This window comes from Gekko japonicus, unplaced genomic scaffold, assembly GCF_001447785.1.
Source record: "Gekko japonicus isolate JY-2015 unplaced genomic scaffold, Gekko_japonicus_V1.1 scaffold74, whole genome shotgun sequence".
Taxonomy (NCBI): Eukaryota; Metazoa; Chordata; class Lepidosauria; order Squamata; family Gekkonidae; genus Gekko; species Gekko japonicus.
In genome coordinates this window covers 1,773,470-1,792,203 of record NW_015167059.1, presented here as the reverse complement: position 1 = coordinate 1,792,203, position 18,734 = coordinate 1,773,470, and the positions used below count along the sequence as shown (strand labels likewise).

At 48.6% G+C, this 18,734-nt stretch overlaps 1 protein-coding gene across 2 annotated transcripts in view; it reads right to left on the bottom strand.

The window, feature by feature from the left end:
- ADGRL3 (adhesion G protein-coupled receptor L3) overlaps window positions 1-18,734 on the bottom strand; it is a 643,333-nt gene that overhangs the window by 330,893 nt on the left and 293,706 nt on the right. The gene's annotated exons all lie outside the window — the stretch shown is intronic.

Genomic DNA, 18,734 nt, shown 5'->3' with positions numbered 1-18,734 from the left:
GCCCGGATTGAAGAACCTCCATAAGAAACAACAACAACTACGACCCTGCCATGGGTGCCTGATAGGTAGTCCCTTCCCCTCATTGTGTGTGTGTGGCCCTAGTAAAGGTAATGTAATTAATAATTGTACAATGTAAACCGCTCAGAGCCCTTAGGGGGTGAGCGGTCTATAAATTGATAAATAAATAAATAAATAAATAAATAAATAATGAGCTGTAATTCCGAGAGATCTCCCCAGGGCTCGCTTGGAGTCTGGCATTCACACAAACAAACAACATACTCTGCCTTAAAGTGTTTGGTAATCTTGACATCGACCCAGCAAGGCAGGGTCATTTTTATGACTCTTCCCACCTGGCCCTTGCTTTGACTGTCACCTTCACAAACTGTGAAGTGAGACCATCCTTTCAGATGTTGGCATCTCTCTTTGCCCTGAAGGACACAGTACTACACTTGAGAAACTGTAGCTGAGGACAGAACTGGAAAGTGACCCCCTGGTGTCCTCAGAGAATGCAAATCAAGCAAATCCATGGCGGAGATCTCAAAACAGAGATCTCAAAGAAGGGAGACAAACTGCATGTTACAATAAAGTCCCGATATGGATCAGGGAGACAAAGAATAAACAGTAGAGAAAATATTCACTCGCAAATAAGAGACAGGGATGATGGATGGATAATTTCCTCTCACACCCACACGCGTATCACCTCCTTTGTTCCTCTCTAACACATGGCACACTTCCTCCTCTCCCTTGCAAACACAAGACACACATGCCAGACACTCTTATTTAGTGCATTTTTATCATATCTTCCTCCAGGGAACTGAGGGCAGATGACACAGTTCTCACATTCTCCGTTTTATCCTCACAACGATCCTGTTCTGGTCACCACACCTCAAAAAGGATGCTCTGTTAATTCTTGGTGCTTGGGGGGCAGTGGGAGGGCTTCTGGAGTTCTGGCCCCACTGATGGACCTCCTGATGGCACCTGGTATTTTTGGCCACTGTGTGAAAGAGTTTGGGACTGGATGGGCCATTGGCCTGATCCAACACTGGCTTCTCTTGTGTTCTTATGTGAAACAGGTCAGGCTGAGAGAAAGTGAAGGGCCTGAGGTCACCCAGTAAGTTTCTCTGGCAGGGAGGTGAACTGAACCCACCTCTTCCTACTCCTAGTCCAACTGATAGGCCACACTGGTTCTCATGACCAGTCAAAGACAGAGAGGCACCTTTCCCTCGTTCCTTCACAACGGCATATGAGAAGCATACACAAAGCACTCTTCCCAAACGGGTGACATCACAGGGTTGCCAGCCCCCCCCTTGCCACTGGTGGGGGATGGGGGCACAGTGTGGCCAGACCCAGGTTGGAGAATCCTTGAAGATTTTTTTTTGGGGGGGGGGAGCCTGGGGAGGACAGGGACCTCAGAGGGGAACAATGTCGCAGAGTCCTCTCTCCAAAGCATCCATTTTCTCCAGGGGAACTGACCTCTTTGGTTCTGGGGGATCCCCAGGTCCCACCTGGAGGCTGGCATCCCTAACACTACCACCAATGTGTTCTCTCTCTTCCTCACACACTTAGTCTTGTTTATCCCTAGCCCCACTAGTGCACCCCTGCCTCCACCAGCACCAACGTGTTTTCCTTTCAGTATGACGTCCCCTCCTGAAGGTTCATTGTGCCTATCCAACATGTGCTGTGCTAGAAAACTCCCGCCAGCTGGCCATGGAGGTCACTGCAGAAATTGCAAAGCATAAAATTACACAAAGTCTGGAATAATTGTCAACTACAGAGTCCTATAATTATTAAGTCAAAATGTGGAGTAGTTTAATAATATTGAGCTTTTCTGTAGCACTCTCGTTGTGTCCACAGCACTTCACATAAATTCTTTTTTTTTACCCCGTAAGGACCCCATGTTACCATTTGTTATAATTACAGTATATTCAAACCCCCAGTATAATTGGGGACTGTGGGAAGAATAGATTTCTTAAGGCAGTTCATAGAGTTCATGGCAGATACAAAGCGCAAACTGGAGATTTCTCGATTCGCAGCTCCTGGTTTTTAGCCCTCACTAAAGGGAACAGGTTGGATCTGACATGTCATTTTTGTTGTGTGGCATAATAGTTAGGGCCTTGTGAGGCAGTTAGGTTACACAGTAGTTACCACCTGTTGAGCCAGTGTGGTACAGTATTTAGAGTGATAGACTAAGACTTGAGACTGAGACATGAGTTCAAATTTCACTGTGCCATGAAGCTCACTGGGCTGAACCTGGGGACGAGCCAATCTTTGGCCCTAACTTTTATTTATTTATTTTTTGCCATCAAGCTGCAGCTTATTTATGGTGACCCCGTACGCTTTTCAAGGTAAGAGATGTTCAGAGGTGGTTTGCCAGTGCCTTTCTCTGGTGGTCTCCTGGGTGGCCTCCCATCTAAGTACTAACCAAGGCTTCACCCTGTTTAGCTTCTTATCTCTGATGAGATCGGGCGAGCGTGGGCTACCCAGGCCAGGTAAAATTGCCAGCTCCTGGTTGGGGGATACCTGGAGATTTTGGGGGTGGAGCCTGCGGAAGGTGGGGTTTGGGTAGGGGCGGGACTCCAATGGGGCATAATGCCATAGGGTCCACCTCCCAAAGAGGCCATTTCCCCCCCCCCCAGGCGAACTGATCTCTGTTGCCTGGAGATCAGATGTAATCCCAGGAGATCTCCAGCTACTACTTGGAGACTGGTAATCCTCAAGTCAGGGCAAAACCTATCTCCCAGATTTTTAAAAAAAACCTGTGATGATAAAATGAGGAAGGGACAAACACGTACTGAGCTCTGAGCTTCTTAGAGGTAAAAGGTAAAGGTAAAGGTTCCCTTGCTCGAAAGCCAGTCGAGTCCGACTCTTCAAAGCCGAAGAGCCAGCGCTGTCCGAAGACGTTTCTGTGGTCATGTGGCCGGCATGACTAAACACCAAGGTGCACGGAACGCTGTTACCTTCCCACCGAAGTGGTACCTATTTATCTACCTGCAATTTCTTGCTTTCGAACTGCTCGGTTGGCAGGAGCTGAACTAGAGACGGGAGCTCACTCCGTCATCCGGCACACTCGGGTCTCGAACTGCTGAACTACCGACCTTCCACAGCCTGCAGTTCAGCGTCTTAACCACCTGAGCCACCGCGGCTCCTTTCTTAGAGGTACAACATGATAAAAAGGCAGTAGACAGTGAGGGCCCTGTTTAATCCCCCAAAAAGGAGTTGCCAGGGATTACAGCTAGTCACGTTCTGGGGCATGCCCTACAAATTCCCTAAATAACCCCTTCTGCTAATGCTGAGCAGACCATCCAGGGAAAGATTTTACAGCCTGCAGGCTGCGTATCATTTCTTGCATAACAGTTTTATGACTAAGTCACAAAAATCCAGAGGTGACCAGATCCCTCTTTACCCCAAAGTGAGTTAGTTGAGTTTGTATTCATGAAAGTTCCAGATAACTGTGAAGAAGCTACAGTTCTGTTCTCCCCCAACAACCAAATCTGTTTAAAACAATATGGACTTTCAACCTAAAAAAGAAGCTGATTGAAACATATTGCCTTACCTCTGTTGCATTTCCCCCTGAGGCAAATACAGAGCACATTAACCTCGAGATAAGGTTGCCAACTCCAGGTGATTTGTGGGTGGAGCCTGAGGAGGGTGGGGTTTGGGGGAGGGAGGGACCTCAGTGGGGTATAATGCCATAGAGCCCACCCTCCAAACCTGCAATTTTCTCCAAGGGAACTGATCTCTGTAGGTTGGCAGGCTTAATCCCAAACAATGTTAATTTATTAGATTTTAGCACCTTAGCACAAAAGCTAAGCGTGAGTTACTTTCCCCACAATTTTTTTTTTAAAGGGAAGGTCACGCAGATTATGCATGAACAGGAATGGGCATGAACCACATTTTTGATCTTTGGTTCATGGCTGATTCACAAATGAACCAATTCGGACTGAACCAGTTCGTATCGGTTTGTGAGCCATTTAGAGTTTAAACCCGTTTTTTGCTCCCCGTGACTTTTCACAGGGAGCAGAAAGCAGGGGTGTATATGGCTCCAAGCCTTTTAAACCAAGCAGCTGAGTGGCGGACCCTGCCACACAGCTATCTTTCATGAAGAGCCACAAACTGCATCAAAATTCATGAAAGTTCATAGTGGCTCTTCAGTTCACAAACATTGTTTTGCAAACCATGAACCAGCCAAAATTCGTGACGAACTTTAGTTCATCAGCTGGTTCGTGCCATCCCTATTTGCAATTTCTGGGGAAACAGAAGGGGTGTCTTGGTGTTTCTAATGCACACAAAAATTTAGTTTAATGGTCAGAAAAAACGTTTTCGGCCCTTTGATTACAATGCCTGTGGTTAAAAAAGACTTTGTGTCAACAAGCCTATAGCTACTTTCAAGTAAGGTGTGTGTGTATGTGTGTGTGTGTGTGCGCACAGTGGTGCAGCAGGTAATTTTAAAGTCCTGGTTTAATCTTTTTAAACAAACCCCAAATGAATTGGGGAGAAAAGAACAATGTCTTCCTGTCCCAAAATACTAGAACTGCAGGCCATCCAATTAAGCTGATGGGCAATAGATTCAGGACAAAAGGAAATACTTCTTTACACAATGAGTGATTAAAATGTGGAGTTTGCTGGCAGAGAATGTAGTGATGGCTACAAGCCTTAAAAGGGGACTAGACAGATTCATGGTGGATAGGGTCCATCAGTGACCATGCCCCACATGGTACTGGAGATCAGGAGTTCCTCTCTAGCATATGTTTTCAGTGATGATTATTACTGTTACATGTAGAAAGGAGGAAAATATCTATAAAAAATGTAAAATCTACTCAGAAACTCTGACTAGAAAAGGCACAGGGTCATATTTTTATCATGTTCAAAACATGATTTATCATGGGGTTGCCAACCTCTAGGTTGTGATTGGAGATCTCCCACTCTTACAACTGATCTCCAGGCAACAGAGATCAGTTCACCTGGAGAAAAGGGTCGCTCTGGAAGGTGGACTCTATGGCATTATACCCCACTGAGGTTCATCTCCTCCCCAACCCCCGCTGTCCTCAGGCTCCACCCTCAAAATCTCCAGGTATTTCCTGACCTATTTATCAAACATATGTCTGCCCTTCATTGTTTGGCTGTAGAGACATGGCAGGAGTGAACCACATTTTTTTCTTTCTGTGGTAAGTGAAGGAGACTTAAGAAGAAGGAATTTCATTGGGTACTGTCTGCAAAGTTCAGGCTCAGCCAGATGGGTGTTAGAAACTTCAAGGGTTAAGTATGTTTGAGCAGAGAGCAACATGTACCATATATTTGAAAAAAGTAGTAACAGTGGGAGGGCTTCTAGTGTCCTGGCCCACTGCTGGACCTCCTGATGGCCCCTGGTATTTCTGGCCACTGTGTGACAGAGTGTTGGGCTGGATGGGCCATTGGACTGATCCAGCATTGGCTTCTCTTCTGTTCTTCTGTTCTTGGATTCCTGGTAAGGATCCCCATAGCTCGTGCTGTAACGGATGGGAGGTATTCAGCTCACCTTCTAGGATGCTTTAGTGTGGGCTACCTTCAAACTGTTTCAAGCCCGAAGCTCTAAGAGGTAATTCACCTATTTATTTATTTACTTCACATATACGCTACATTTCTCCCCACTGGGAGCCTGAAGTGGCATACAGCATTCTGATTTTCTCCATTTTATCCTCACAACACATCTCTGAGGTTGGTTAGGCTGAGAGTGTGCCACTGGCCCATGGTCACCCTGCATGGACGTAAGAACAGAAGACCAGACCAATAGTCCATCTAGCATCAGACCAGTGGTCCATCTAGTCCAGCATCCTGTCTCACACAGTGGCCAACCAGTTCCTCTGGAGGGCTAACAACAGGGCATAGAGGCAGAGGCCTTCCTAAGAACACCAGAAGAACCCTGCTGGATCAGACCAGTGGTCCATCTAGTCCAGCATCATGTCTCACACAGCCAGGGTGCTTTTTTTGTAGAAAAAGCCCAGTAGGAACTCATTAGCATAACAGGCCACACCCAACAGCAGAAACTCATTAGCATATTAGGCCACACCCACATGCATTCCCTTGGTTGGCCTGGGCAAGCCCCCCCTTGAAGTGAAGGCACGGGGAGGCATTTAAATGCCTCCCTGATCCTTCCAGGGTCCCTCCTGGCCTGCCCGCCTTGGAGTTGCAGAGGGGGGTTGTCGCTCACGCACGCAGAGGTTTTGGCTGTAGTGGGCATGGCCAACTCTGAAGCCAGCCGGAACTCCGTCCCTGTGCGTTCCTGTCCAGAAATAGCCCTGCACACAGCGGTCAACCAGTTCTTCTGGAGAGTCAGCCACAGGGCATGGGATAGGATTTATACCCTGCCCTTCTCTACCCAAGGGAGTCTCAGAGTGGCTTACAAACTCCTTTCCCCTCCCCTCCCCACAACAGACACCCAGTGAGGTAGGTGGGGTCGAGAGAGCTCTGACAGAAACTGCACTTTTTCAAGAACACCTCTGACAGAACTATGGCTTGCCCAAGGTCATCCAGCAGCTGCAAGTGGAGGAGTGGGGAATCAACCCCGGTTCTCCCAGATTAGAGTCCGTGCACCAAACTGGCTCTCCCTTGGCGGGAGTGAGAAGTTTGGTGAGGTAGGACCACACTAAGCAGGAAGGGGTACTGTTCAATGGGATTTGCGTTCAGATAACCAAGAAGAGACCGACTTTGCTCCAGCCTGGGCCAGTCACATGACTGAATTTTTTAAAAAAGCTGCCAGATGAGAAAATACATAATTGTCCCGTAATGCATTATCCTCAACAGTAGGTTGTTCAAGAGCAGATTGTTCACTTGATGGTGTTTGGTGTTCATGGAAATAGGATTTACGAGCACGAAAGCCGAGCTTTCCACACACCTGTCCGACATTTAACTTCTAAAGTCTCGGGTAAAGTCAATAGAAAGACAAGAATGGCAGCCTTTTGTGCCTTTCTGTGCGTACTGCACAATTTTATTTTTTTTAAAAAAGCATTTCCAGTATTTCCCTCAAAGAAAAAAAGAAAGTGGAATAATTTACAAGAGACAGCTAACAGAAAACAGGAACTCTTTCTGGAAAACAAGAGATATTTTTGGACCTTTGCCATTTGGCTCTTATTAAACTGGTTCCCTGCGCCACAGGCAACACACTCCTCTGTTGGTCTTAGCTGGGCTGCGTTCTCAATTTATGTTTTATTATAAGTTTTCTTGAGAGCTCCCTGAAGGGCAGGATATAAATGACGTGTGTTTCCAAAGACTCTATATACCAGGGGTCCCTGACCTTTCTGAGCCTGTGGGCATCTTTGACAGTCTGACACACCGTGGCGGGCGCAGCCAGAAAATGGCTGCTGCAGGATGTGGAGTCAGTTACAAAATGGCTGCCACAGCTTTCCTTCTGACACACAGCGAAGATCCTTGAGCTGTGGGGGCAGCTGCTGCCAGAGAAGCACAGTCAATCAAATCTCCAGTGGCCAATCAGGAGCCTTACTGGTCAAAAGCCCCACCTGGCCCTGCCCACTTTCTGAAAACGGTGGGCACCAGGAAGGGTGTCGGCATGGGCCATGGTGCCCACAGGCACCACGTTGGGGATTCCTGCTATAAACTGTTCCCCGTTGTCTCATCTTCCTCTTGGGTGTGTCCTTGTAGATGTTCACCTGGCATGCGAAGAAAGCTCTTGTGCAATCTCATTACTATTTTACAGTATGAAGTCGTTTGAAACATTCACACGAGTAGGAAAATCCGCACTGGAAGGGAGGCATTTTAGAGGCAGAGCTAAAAGAAGCACGGGAGCGCGATCTTACGCTCCCCCGTGGCTCTGTTCTTCCTCCGTCGGCACCCGATCACACTGGGGAGGCAACGGTGTAGTCCCAGCGAGGCAACACGGCAGTCCCGCGTTAGTGTGCATGCATGGGTCGTGGACAGCTGCAGGATGCTACAGGCTGCCGGTGCGTCCGCGATCCCACGCCTGCCGTTGCTGCGGATCTTCCGGTAGTTAACTCCATTTTCCCTAGTACCTTTTCGATCCGCATTTTCGGCCGGATGCGACGGGTTAGGGACAGGTGCGCAACGCTTGCCAGATGTTGGCGTCTGATCACGCCGGTTTGATCTGCCCTTAATCCACCTCCTCCGTGTACCTAATTCTCCGTGTGACCAGGGCCTCAGTAAACAGCAGCAACAGATTTTTAATTCTGGCAGAGTAAATTTAAAGCGAGGACACTGAGATGGATTTTCTGTAAAAGGCTTTTAGTCGCCACAGTCGAGCAGAAGATTCCAAAAGCAACCATAGTGTAGTTGATCTTTTTAAAAATCAGGACCAACCAAAGAATCTGCACCTTGGTAAGTACAAGTTTTTGAGAGCTCTCCCGAACTCTGAGGTTCAGCATCCCCAAACCAAAAGTCTGAATGCGCCAAATGCTCTACTGCTAGGCAATGCTCCCTCTAACCTGTGGTGTCTTGTGAGCAAAAATTCTACTTGGTGAGCTATGGGCATTAGAGTTGTGAGGGAGTGATTTGGCTCCTGCATAAATTATTTTGCTCTGGAGGCATCCTTCCTGAGCTAAGGCAAAAATGTGTGAGCTGGAGGCTAAAAAACTGTAAGCCAGCTCACAATAACTCATCTTAGAGGGAACACTGCTGCTAGGTATTACAATTTTTATTTCCCCCCCTCCATTGACCGATAGAGGACTACCTATAATCTTTTATCTGTTTTGAGAAATGCAGAAATGCAAGAAAAGGATTCTGCTACTGGAAGAGGAGGATATTCAGACGTGGGTCTGCCTACGATGGGAGTTAGGATGACCTCATGGCATTAGGTACATCTGCCCAATTGGACTTCTATTAATGTGCTATCTAGCACATCATCTGAAATTATTTGTTTTGCTACCGTCTGCCTCGCAAGAGATCTGTGGGTTCTGAAAAAGAGCTCTAGAGCGATCTGATTACATTTTCAAGCAAGCGTGGGCAGCTTTTGTTTCTCTCTATCCGGGAGACTTTATTGTATTCTGAAATCTGTCTCGCACCCACTCCCACCAAATGCAAACAAGCCTGCAAGGATCTCTGGTCTGTACTTTAGGAAAGCGAACACAGACTTCAGATCCTACGGATGCCAGCCTTCAGGTACGGAGATCAGTTCCCCTGGAGGAAGTGGATGCTTTGGAGGGTGGACTCTTTGGGGCACTGCACCCCACTGAGGTCCCTGTCCTCCCCAGACTCCATCCCCAAACCTCCGGGAGTTTCCCAACCTGGAGCCGTCAACCCTACCCCAATCCCCTGATGGTGGCCAGGGGACACCGGGCAACCCTGGCCTTTACCTTCATTCCCTGACATGCTTCCCCCTCCTTTCCCCCTCTCCCCGCTTTCTTGAATTGAAGAATCTTAGGGAACTCAAAAACTTGGGCTTCCTCCAAACAAACAGACCTTATACTATGGTTCTTCTCCTGGAAATCTGCCTTACAGTAAGAACAGTCCAACAACAGAAGAAATGCCAGGGATTTTCTGCACGCACAGCAGATGCTCTGATTCTGAGCCACAATCCTTCCCCAGCTCATACAGGTTTTCGTAAAGGAGTCGCAACCGCCACGTTACATTCAAGAGACTAAACCCACAAACAAAAAGCGCACAAGTTCTCCCATCTGCAAACGGTATCTAAAAATCAACATGAGCGAGAGAGGAGTCTACTGAATTTGCCATTTTAAGCCAGATGATGGCTTAAAAGAGTGATTAACACATGGCATTCACTGCCACAGGAGGTGGCGGCGGCTACAAGCATGGACGGCTTCAAGAGGGAATTAGACAAGCATATGGAGCAGAGGTCCATCAGTGGCTATTAGCCACAAGGTATAGATAGGAACTCTCGGCCTGGGGCAAGTGATGCTCTGCATTCTTGGTGCTTGGGGAGGGGGGCAACAGTGGGAGGGCTTCTAGTGTCCTGGCCCCACTGCTGGACCTCCTGATGGCACCTGGTATTTTTGGCCACTGGGTGACAGAGTGTTGGACTAGATGGGCCATTGGCCTGATCCGACTTTGGCTTCTCTTATGTTCTTAAGAAGAGACTGGATTTATACCCTGCCCTTCATTACCCGAAGGAGTCTCAGAGTGGCTTACAATCCCTTTATCTTCCACTCCCCACAACAGGCACGCTGTGAGGTAGGTGGGGCTGAGAGACCTCTCCTAAAAACAGCCCTGCAGAGAACAGCTCTGAGAGAACTTGTGACTGACCCAAGGTCACAACAGCAGCAGCATGTGGAGAAGCGGGGAATCAAACCTGATTCTCCCAGATTAGAGTCTGTGCTCCTAACCACTACACCAAACTGGCTCTCAATTATTAATCCCCAGCAACTTTAAAAAACCCCCACAAATGCTGGTAGCAACTCTAGCAGGTATTCTCATTGAAGCCTTTTCTTCTTGACAGGTCCGTCAAAGTTGGCGCGGTCGGACGCTTCTCACCCCGACACAAACGCTAAAATCCCATACATAAAACAGACCTCACACAGAGCCTTCGGTAATGCTAATAGAGCATTAAAAGAAGGAAGCGATGACACATACTTTTTCTCACCTAAAATGACAAAATAATGTTAACGTTTCAAGATGCTGATAGAAATTTCCAAAGGCAACCAAAAAAGCAAAAGTTTTTGTGATGCACGACGCATCTCTAAGCAGTTTCAGAAGTGCCGAAAAGCATTTTCAACAACTCCGTTATCATCAAGACTCCTGTTGTTTTCCTAATAAGAACGACAAACAAAGGATGCATTTAAAATTAATTAGGTGATTCCCCCCCCCTTAGAAACAACCCCTCCCCACAAAGAATAAGATTAAAAAAAAGTTTTGTTCTAACTGGGCTGGGACGCTCTCACTACTTTGATCTATTAGAGAACAAGAAGAGAAGAAGAGATTGGATTTATGCCCTACCCTTCACTACCTGAGGGAGTCTCAGAGCGGCTTACAATCTCCTTTCCCTTCCCCTCCCCACAACAGACACCCTTGTGAGGTAGGTGGGGCTGAGAAAGCTCTGACAGAAACTGCTCTTTTTTTTCAAGAACGGCTGTGCCAGAACTATGGCTTGCCCAAGGTCATCCAGCAGGTGCAAGTGGAGGAGTGGGGAATCAAACCCGGTTCTCCCAGATTAGAGTCCGCGCACTCAACCACTACACCAAACTGGCTCTTAAAGGGTCCTGAGGCTAGGCGCAGTCTTAGTGATTCTGGGGTTCCTGGCAACATTCCCGGATGGAGACCCAGAATGACTGCCATCCTACCGGTGGCACCACCACCAGGGCCAAGCAAGAGGTGACCCTTGCCCCCGGGTGATGTGGGTGATCCAGGTCAGGGCAAACAATGATATTAGTGAAGAAACCACACCCCTTTTTGTCCTAAACCAGAAATTCAGATGGCGATCCCTAGCAACCGGCGGGGAGTGAGGCAAGATCTACTGGTAGCAGGCTGAGGCCTAGGCTTCTGTCGCTAGCAATGTCACTTCCAACACGCACCGGAACTGATGTCATTCACATCACTGGTGATGTGGGGATGCTCTGGTATTTGGACAAAAACGATGCAAAGACTCTAATGCATTTTTACCATAGAGTTTTTGCCCAATACCAGAGCATCCACATGTTGCTGGCAGTGTAATGATGTCACTTCCTGTGCGCAGACCCGGCGGGAGTCTGGGAACTCTACTGCTTTAGTGGCACTAACATATAGATGCCCTATTTTTTCCATAGGTATGCATGTATGTGTGCGTACATGTGCATATACACATGTAGAATCAATACAGGGGGTAAAACATAAAAAATATTAGTACAAAATCAATATATCACTGAAATATACCCTTTCAACCATGTTTTACAGCCGATAACAAGCTATTTGTTGTCAAACCCCCCCCCCCCGGTTTGGCTGAGGTTCCCCGCTTTTTTGGGGTTTCTACCCACCGCCGGCCAGCTGGCCGCCAGGGGAAGCCCCACCCCCAAGCCCCAACACCCCCAGCCACCCCTCTCCCTTCTCTCTTGAGAGAGAGAAGGTAGAGGGGTGCATGTGGGTGTGTGTTGAAACGCCAGCTCCTTTAAGTGCAGGAAGTCGAGGTTCCCTGGAGAGGAGGGAGAGGGGTGCGTGTGGGGGTGTGTGGAAACGCCAGCTCCTTTAAGTGCAGGAAGTCGAGGTTCCCTGGAGAGGAGGGAGAGGGGTGCGTGTGGGGGTGTGTGGAAACGCCAGCTCCTTTAAGTGCAAGAAGTCGAGGTTCCCTGGAGAGGAGGGAGAGGGGTGCGTGTGGGGGTGTGTGGAAACGCCAGCTCCTTTAAGTGCAAGAAGTCGAGGTTCCCTGGAGAGGAGGGAGAGGGGTGCGTGTGGGGGTGTGTGGAAACGCCAGCTCCTTTAAGTGCAGGAAGTCGACGTTCCCTGAAGAGGAGGGAGAGGGGTGCACGGGGGGGGGGGGAATGCCAGCTCCTTTAAGTGCAGGAAGCCGGTGTTTTCCATGCACCCAATCTTTGTTGGGTGCGCGGGGGAAACGCCAGCTTTCTGCACTTAAACGGGCCCCTTTAAGTGCAGGGAGCCAGCGCCGTTGGAAGATCGGGTGGGCGGACGGGGGGGGGGGACATCCCCAACCCCCCTCCAGGAATGCTCTCCAAAGTCCCCTGCTGGGGGTGAAGATAGGACTTGGCAACCCTAAGATCTAACCAGGCATGGCTACCTGGTGACTCAGAAGTCACAACAAAACAGGGAATATTTATCTTCTTGTACAGGAACTGAGAAAATCAACCAAGTCACAGTGATGATTTCAAAGTACCACAGGTTCATGTGCCAAAAGCAGCATTGCCTGGAGCTCTTTATCCTCGTTTCCCACTTCTTCCTCATCAAATGTGCCTGTGTCACACGTGAGACGGATTTCCCCCCCTTTTTCTATCACTCCAGCCGGCTTAGAGGCCCGAGTAAGAAATGTTCCGTAACAGCTGTCCACACCGTTAACAGAGACTGTACACACATCAGATGATCTCTCCAACCGTGTGACCGCACAACCTTCTTCAAACTCACAACGGACTTTTCTGAATGAAACCTGGGGGAAACACTGGGAAGAGTACAGAAAAATGGAATTTCGCAGTTTGTCTCACCTAAGACCCGCTGGCTCGGCAGCGGTAATGAAAATGACAGGTTGTAAGACGTTTATTTATTTGGATGCCGGAGTCAGACACGGTTTTCTTATTACTTTCCCCTTGTACTGATTGTAAACCCTCATCCGCTCCCAGAACCAAGAGGATATTGCTGTCATCCTCTAGGGCTTGTTGAATTTGAAATTAGACCTTGACTGTTGTAAAGGACTCTGGGTGAGGCTGTCCTAGAAGGTGGTCCAGGAGCTACGGGAAGTCCAAAATGCTGATGCCCCTATGAACCACTATAGTGGCTTCCTATATATATTCCCAGGGATTTTTTAAAAAGTTAAAAAAACCCCAACAAGCTATGTGCTCAGGGGTCATTTCCTGCAGGAGCACACAGGAGCGGAGCTCCGGCAGTAAAGAGCCCAGGGGGTGGGCACATGCAACAAGCCCCGCCCCCTGCTCCCAGCAGCCCTCAGTCAGAGCAAGAAGCACCCAGGTAAGTTGCAGAGCTCCCCCCAGCCCCCCACCCCGGGCCAAAACAGTCCAGTGGCACCTTTAAGACCAAGTTTTATTCAGGTACAAACTCTCCCTCCTCTGTGAGGACAGATCTGCACGTTCCTCCCCCCCCCCCAATAGCTAGGAATCCAAAACAGTCCAGTGGAGCCTGAGTGGTGGGTGTTGCCTTCTGACACACTTCCGGTGATGTCAGGGGGTGCAGCATATGCTAATGAGTTATGCTAATGAGCTCCTGCATCTCTTTTTCTACAAAATGACCCCTGAATGTGCGGTTCTATGCACAGAAGAAAGCGCAGTTCCAGACTGCATATGAGCCCCGGAGGGTGCTGAGGTCCACAAATCACCATCTATTAGTGGTTCCCGGCCCCAGGGATGTAAGGCTAGCCTCGACTAGGGCCAGGGTCTGACAATTTTATAGTTACACGGTATTTTACGATTTTACCTGTAAACTGTTATTTTAATCCTGTTTTAATTGTATATTTCTGTTGTACACCACCCTGAGCCTACTGGGGTGGCCGGTATATAAATCTAATAAAATAAGATACATAAAATAAAATTTGTGAGGTTCAAAAATTCAAATCTCGCATAAATTGGATTCTGTAACCAGATGTGAAAAGTGACTGATCATGTGAAAAGTTCCTCCTCCTCCCCCACCCTGGAGGCAGTTGTCATTCTTTGTCATGGCCTGGAACTCTAACTGGCTCTCATAAGAACTTAAGAAAAGCCCTGCTGGATCAGACCAGTGGTCCATCTAGTCCAGCAACAGGGCATAGAGGCCGAGGTCTTCCTCTGAGGTTGCTTCTTGGCACTGAGATTCAGAGACCGACTGCCTCTGAACGTGGAGGTTCCTGTCTCTTCCTTGCCGCTACATTCCCATGCCCGTTGCAACAATACTGAGTCTGCAGGTGCCAGGCTGTCTTAGCAACCGTAGAGGCATCGGCACTTGCAGCTGCCCCCCCCTTCAGCTAGATGAACTAGCTTGCGCACCACCACCCCGGCCCTCAGCAGAACATCCCGGAAGGCTGGGCGGTTCAGGCTCATGTCTTGCCCAATCCCCCAGTGCTTCTTCCCTTGCGGACTCCACTGTCTTTCTCCACAGAGATAGGGTTGCCAGGTCTGGATTGGAAAATACCTGGAGACTTTGGGGGTGGACCCTGGAGAGGGTGGGGTTTCGGGAGGGGAGGGGCCTCAGCAGGGGTCATTTCGTAGAAAAAGAGGTGCAGGGGCTCATTAGCATAACTTGTTTGCATAACCTATTTGCATATGCCGCACCCCCTGACATCACCGGAAGTGTGTCAGAAGGCAACACCCATCGCTCAGGCTCCACTAGACTGTTTTGGGTTGCTAGCTATTGGGGGGGGGAACGGGTAGATCTGTCCTCACAGAGGAGGGAGAGCTTGTACCTGAAGGCGGGCCGGGGGAGGGGGGCTCTGTAACTTACCTGTCTGCTTTTTGCTCCTTGTGGCCTGACTGAGGGCTGCTGGGAGCAGGGGGCGGAGCTTGTTGCATGTGCCTGCCCCCTGGGCTCCTTACTGCCGGAGCTCTGCTCCTGTGCGCTCCCGCAGGAAATGACCCCTGGGCCTCAGCATGGTGCAATGCCATGGAGTCCACCTTTCAACACAGCCATTTTCTCCAGGGGAACTGGTCTCTGTCAGCGGGGGATCAGTTATAAAAGAGGGAGCTCTCCAGGCCCCACCTGGAGGCTGGCAACCCTACACAGAGAGCTCACGAATGTTTCAAAGATTAAGGAAACCATCCCAGAACAGTGGTCTTCCACCTTTGTTTACCTGGGACCCACCTTGAATCCCAGGTGGCCAGAAACCATGGACTGACACATACTTAAGAAAAACGCAAAGGCAGTATGTGCTATGCAAAAATCACATACCATCAGGCAGTTCCAGAGTTTCAATAATAATAATAATAATAATAATAATAATAATAATAATAATAATAATAATAAAATAAATAAATAAACAAACTACTTGTCTCCGGACAACTGTAGGCACTGCTCCTAAAGCCCCTAGAAGTCTGGGTCCGCTCAGAAGACCAACTCAGGAAGACGAAGAACTGAAGGAAAGTCTTTTCAGGACCAGAACTTGAACTGAATCCCTTTATTTATTGCTAATGCCGTTAGTTTGGGGATTTTATGAGCTGTTGCAATACTTTTTAAAGACAACTGTAGTCAGGTTTTATTGGGTTTTATGTTTTGACCTTAAGACGGAATAGAGATATTGAAAATGTAATATGGATACATATAACTAAGATAAATAAGTACAACCACTGAATTATAAAACACTTCTCAAAAAAGGCAAGCTCACTCCTTACCAGCTTTCTGGACAGTCTTCTAGAAGGATCAATCTGATTCTATCTACTGCAACACACACACACCAGTTTCCAAACAGAAGACAAAGTAGAGGAACAGGCCACATCACAGTGGGGGCATGAGGTAAGTGATGGAAGCAGCAAGATTCCCAAGAGTGGGATGATGATGATGATGATGATGACCAAAGAGTGATTAACACTTGGAATTCACTGCCACAGGAAGTGGTGGGTGCTACAAGCATGGACGGCTTCAAAAGGGGATTAGATAAGCATATGGAGCAGAGGTCCATCAGTGGCTATTAGCCACAAGGTATAGCTAGGGGCTCTGGGGCAAGTGATGCTCTGTCTTCTTGGTGCTTGGGGGGGTCAACAGTGGGAGGGCTTCTAATGTCCTGGCCCCACTGCTGGACCTCCTGATGGCACTGGTATTTCTGGCCACTGTGTGACACAGAGTGTTGGACTGGATGGGCCTTTGGCCTGATCCAACATTGGCGTCTCTTATGTTCTTATGTTCTTATGTTCCCCTCCCCACAACAGACACCCTGTGAGGTCGGTGGGGCTGAGAGACCTCTTTCCAGAACTGTCCTTGAGAGAACAGCTCTGACAGAACTATGGCTTGGCCAAGGTCATCCAGCAGCTGCGAGTGGAGGAGTGGGGAATCAAACCCGGTTCTCCCAGATTAGAGTCTACGCTCCCAACCACTACACCAAACCGAAAGGGATTGTGGTGGGAAATGGCCTCACTGCAAAGTGGCTACTGCTTCTCATGAGTAAGATCAAGGTAATCCAATGACTATTTAAGGGTAGGTGGGGAAGCTTGTGGCCGAAACTTGGGAACTGCTGATAAAATCCAGAGGAAGAAGGGGGTGGCTGAGGATGACCAAATACCTTCACCAACCTTCTTCCAGGCATCACAGGGAGCTGCCTTGGAAAACAAGAGTGCTGTCGGTTATCAACCTTGGAAAACAAGAGTGCTGTCGGTTATGTTCCCCGGAGGTGATGACAAAGCCCAGCAGAATCACAGTGCTTTTCCGGAATCCCTCTCCCTGAACTCAGAGATTCTTGTGATTCGTTAATGTCGGGGTAAGTGCTGAGGTTCAAGGATTTTTTTGCTTCTCTCTGGCTGTTTTCAGAGCAGAGCACGGGCACCAAAGTCCATCTGTCGTGGCCTGCCCTATTACTGTCTGCCTGAAGCTGACCCCTGTAAGATGACTTGTACTTCATAGGACTCTTGCGCAGGCAGCAACAGTTCAGAAATCATCGTGATTCCTTCTCCCACTTTATTTCCAACACTCTGAAAAGTAGAGTTGTCACAGTTCAGCCCAGGGAGGGGAAATTCAGCACGGAAAGGCAGAAATTCTATAGGTACAACCTTCTCGATCATTGCATCTCCCTGCCGGGGAAGACTGTATCTGTTCAAATTTTTCACTCTCCAGAGGTAGAGCTTCTATCAGGGAGGGGAAAAAACACAAGTGGCAACCGCTAGAGAGAACTGACTCTGCATTCCCCAATACGTCCATCCTACTTTATGATTCAGGGTGAGACAACCAACCAACAACCTCATTGGAGAGAGACCCTATCACTCCAGTCTTGTTCCATCTACACTGGCTTCCAATTTGCTTCAAGGCTCAATTCAGGGTACTGGTACTGGCCTTTAAAGCCCTGTAGCTTAAGGACCGCCTCCAGTTTGGTGTAGTGGTTAAGTGCGCAGACTCTAATCTGGGAGAACCGGGTTTGATTCCCCTACTCCTCCACTTGCACCTGGCTGGATGACCTCGGGCAAGAAGCCGTAGTTCTGATAAGAGCTGTTCTTGAAAAAAGAGCCGTTTCTGTCAAGAGCTCTCTCAGCCCCACCCACCTCACAGGGTGTCTGTTGTGGGGAGGGGAAGGGAAAGGAGTTTGTAAGCCGCTCTGAGACTCCCCTGGGTAGTGAAGGGCGGGGTATAAATCCAATCTCTTCTTCTTCTTCTTCTCCCTTATGAACTACCACACACCGTGGTCATCTTTGGAGACCCTGTTTCGATTGCCCCTGCCATGGGAACCTAGAAGGGTGCCAGGCCTGCATCTCCCTACCTGGAAACACAGGTCACCTGGAGCTCAGAATCCGAGACTCAGAGTTAGAGCCTACAAAGACACAAAGGCTGCGGGGTCACATGCACAGTTTGGGGTGCTATAGTGGCGTTACCTGAGCGGAATAAATGGGCCCCTCCAGACGAGGACATCTGCCTCCCGTGGCCCAGTTGCCGGCAGCCCGTGCTGTTCCGCAATGGAAGTGGAATAAACAGATACTGGGGAAAGTCTGGTATTAATGGGTTGCTTGGGGTTCCCTCTGGGTTTTCTGATGTCTGAATTCTCCTGCAGTGAAAGGAGCCCCAGAAGTGGCGTCTGAACTTGAAGGCTTGTCCCATGGTTGAAGCGCAACACTAATGTCGATGCCCCCCATGGAACGGCCATGCAGGTAATCTGCCACAGGGTGTGTGGTCTGGATGGAACGCTCCACTACACTTTGAACTGGTACAATTTGAGTCGCCACCATACTATGCCAAGCCACCAGTGTGATCACAGCCGTAATGGGTTGGTTTTTTTTAAAGGAGGCTCTAAACCTCTCCTCCCAAGACAGAATTACTCCTATTTCCCATCTATTTTCTAAGAGGTTTATTACTAAGATCAGGGGTCATTTCGTGGAAAAAGAGGTGCAGGATCTCATTAGCACAACTCAGTAGCATAACTTATTTGCATATGCCACACCCCCTGACATCACTGGAAGTGTGTCAGAAGGCAACACCCACCGCTCAGGCTCCACTGGACTGTTTTGGATTGCTATCTATTG